Source organism: Apis dorsata, unplaced genomic scaffold, assembly GCF_000469605.1.
Source record: "Apis dorsata unplaced genomic scaffold, Apis dorsata 1.3 scaffold_142, whole genome shotgun sequence".
Taxonomy (NCBI): domain Eukaryota; kingdom Metazoa; phylum Arthropoda; class Insecta; order Hymenoptera; family Apidae; genus Apis; species Apis dorsata.
Window position 1 is genome coordinate 147,382 of NW_006263433.1, and position 3,742 is coordinate 151,123.

The following is a 3,742-nucleotide window of genomic DNA, read 5'->3' on the forward strand; positions in this document are numbered from 1 at the left end:
TTATAACGCTTATTATACTATTTATTCCGGTCGCATTTTCTATTAGGCTTGCCGTTATCGCACGGTGGCGCCACGGCGTGGAAACAGGGGGCGGAATTACAAGATGGCGGTAAGGTCACGTATTTAATAACGTCATATATCGGTCGAGATAAATTGGATAAGGCACGTATCAAGATTAATGCGCCCGGCCAACCGGCGAACGTTGATCCTTGACGAGACAATGCGTTGGTCGCGTTGAAAACTCCCCTTAATGCTAGTGGGCCGCCACTCGAGAAGAAAGCCGATAGAGCCGGCTCGCTTTCTATCTTCGCCGATAGTAGAATCGATACGCATTGTTCCCTCGACACGCGTGCCTTGCTCTGCTGATTTTTTATTGCGGAGGAGTATTTGTGCATGCCGTACAAGAGGAAGAAGAAGAAGGAGGGTATATACGCTGATTTAAAAAAATTATTTGCCAATTATTCTAGGTTAATTCTAGGTTAAGTATATTTCCCCAAATTTCAATGAATTTAATTAAATTCGACTTCGAAATGAATCTAAATGCAAAGCAAAATTTTGTCCACTATTTTGTTACAGCATTCAAGAATTCTCTTGTTCTTTTATTTTATTCGATCACTGTGTTAATTCCAATCATTAGATTCGATAATGAAATTTTACAAATTAAAAATTATAAAATGTAATCCCAGGTTGAAAACAAGCGATCAAATTTTGCCAACATGCAAGCCATTAGAAAATTAGCCACAACAGAAACAACATTTCGGAATCTCGAAAGAGGGCAGAGTGCAGAGATATATATATATATACACATATATATATACGTTGTAACAACAACGTACAATCAAGATACAGGGTAGAACGATAGCTATTTCGAGGAGGCAGGAGAAGGTGAGAGTTAGCAGACTGCGAGGTAGCACGTACTTAGTTATCAAAGGTTTGCAAGGGCAGCAGTATTCTCCTCGAGCTTTCTCGGAGGCCTTAAAGGTGCCCTACGTGAATTTCTCAAGTTATGATTTAGTACCTGCTGGCTGACTTAGCCCGAAAGAGGAAACTGGGAGCTCGAGAGATACAGAGCCGCAGGAGCCTCGCTGGTCGAAACGAGCGAAGGAAGAGGATGGAACGAGGATGCCTCGATGGGCGGGGAACGTGGATGAAGATGAGCCTGGACGAAGGTGTATCACGAAACCGAAGTCGCGTGGAAAAATTTACGTGTATCAATTCTTCCCCTCGAGAATTTTAAGACAAAATGGATGATTAATGCACTTCATACCGCGAAAGGAAGCTGTAGATTTTTAAACTTACTCCGATTAGTAAAAGCTAACTAATTCTATACTTTTCTAATCAAGTTTTTTCTCAAACTCTAAAACTGTCATCTTTGGAAAATTCTAATTCTAAAACATACAGAATATTTGCAATGTATAGACAGCAAGACGGAAAAAGACAATGAAAATGATGATAAAAAAAATAATAATAAAAATTACATCTAAATATGTAAAATCCAATTAAAATCGTGGTTAAAATCGCAAAAGAAAAAAAAAAAAAAGGGGAGAAAAAAAAGCAGAAATGGAGATATCATATGGAAAGGTGAAAGTGAGAATGATGACCGGAAACTGGACGATGGACGAAGGAAACGGACGTGAAAAATAATAATAATAAACGTTGTAAGAAACTGCTCCGGAAGGAGGTATGCAGATTGCGCGAGGAGGGTAATGAAAAAATCTAATATACGCTCCATTGTGTACGTGCACGCTCGCGAGACAAGCGGAGCGAAGCGTGCATCGCGAGAACAAGGAACGAGGGAGAGAAAGAGAGACAGAGGGAGATGGAGAGGGAGAGAGATGGAGAGAGAGGAGGCGGAAACAGAGGGGATGAGAAGAGAAACCGGAAGAGACAGAGCAGACAGAAGGAAGAGAATGAGAGGGGTCAAGAGGAGGAGTAACTTCCTAACAAGGCGGTTAGTTGCGGCTTAGCAACGCTATGAACACGAAATATTGCTGGCTGCCGTTCCTCCGCCGCCGCTCCTCCGCTTCTTCCCCTCCCTCCCTCTTTCCACCTCGACGACCTAACCAGTCCGCAACAACCTGTACCTGCCTGCGCCTCCACAAACGCTTAATACCGAAATACTGTTACACCGAGGCCCAACTTCGACATTTCGATAATTGATCTCCCATCCATCGTCTTATCTATATAATGAGATCGTTCTCCATTCTTCGTCCAACTTTCTTCGCAATTTCGTGTTTAATCGTTTCTATGAACAAATATCGGTTATTTAATTTTAATATCCTTTTCCAAGATTTTCTTTTTCCTACGTTCCCTTCAAGAAAGATAATCGCGAAGGATGTCGAAATCTCGAAAATTGGCAACGTTCTTCTAATAACCCTCGTGGCTAAAGAACAAGATATTATATTTAATTCTAGAAAATAGCATTCGACAGGAGCGAGAATAAACAAAGAAAGAACACGCGATACGAATAGAAGAAAATCTTAGTTAACCTCAAAATATACCTATTTGATATAAAGGTATTAATTGTTCCTAACGCCTGTTCCTTCGCCTCGAAACGAGATTCAAAGAGAGAAGGAAATACCTTCCTTCGAACAATTCCTCTTTCCAAATAAAGATAGATCCTAAAGCGGAGGAGGCCACCATCGGCGATTAAATAAATAAACCAATGGGGAGAAGGGGAGAGGCGCTCGACCGTCTTTTTATTCTCGCGAACACCGTTTTCCGCGAGTGAAAACTTTCCACTTTCGATCTTGACCCGTTCCCTTTCGCCTTAATTAAGAAGTAATTCACCGGCAGGATAATGTTTAACGCCGGTCCAAGATCAAAGCGATGGGACACGAAGAAGGGCGAGGAGGGGGGAGAGAGAACGAGGATCGAGAATTTCCGCGCGAGATACAATTTTCTTTGAGAAAACTTTTGCGACTGATTCGATTAAATTCGAACGATACACACCCCTTTGACTACGCGATCCAATTATTTGAAACGTGCTCGTTGTAACCGATCCGACAATTAAGAGTATGAAAAAAATACTTCTTTGCTCTATTTACTTTACTAGATGCCACGTTTTATCCCACTCTCTTTCTCTGCCCTGTTTGTCAACTTCAGGGATGACGTTAATCCTTTCGATCTATATTGATCTATGCTTAATTTGTATTCGATAATATTTATTTTTAATCTTTCGCAAGGAAGAAACGTAAAAGACAAATATATTGGTATTCGAAAAGAAGAGAAGAAAAAAGAAACGTCGTCTCGGGGCACAATAGGTAATTGAATTGATAATAACAGAAATTCAAGTTATACAAAATAAATTATAAATGTAATTTATGAGCCAACCTCGATGAATAAATAAAAGAGGTTTACGTAATCAAATATATATATATATAAAAACCGCTAATTTTAATATTTCGATTTTCTCTTTTTAACGACGATTCGCCAATAATAAATTCTCGGGGAGCTTATTATAAAATACAACGAAGCGGACGGTGTAAAAATATCTATTACGTAAAACCAAAGAAATTCCGAAACGATCTTGGCAAAAAATTATTAACCGATGTAAAATAAATAATTGACGATAAAAAAAAAAATTACATCGAAAACATCAAACTCGATCATCACCACCCCCTATTTTCACCGGAGAGAAATGATCGAATGACGAATGGAGAAGAGAAAAGATGGCACCGCGTTTAATCGTCGAACATTCCACTTCGAAGTGGAAGAAAAAAAAAAAAAAAAAAAAAAAAAA

At 39.5% G+C, this 3,742-nt stretch overlaps 1 protein-coding gene across 2 annotated transcripts in view; it reads right to left on the minus strand.

The window, feature by feature from the left end:
* The window catches only part of LOC102675814 (protein muscleblind-like), a 360,083-nt gene that overhangs the window by 112,424 nt on the left and 243,917 nt on the right, over positions 1-3,742 (minus strand). The gene's annotated exons all lie outside the window — the stretch shown is intronic.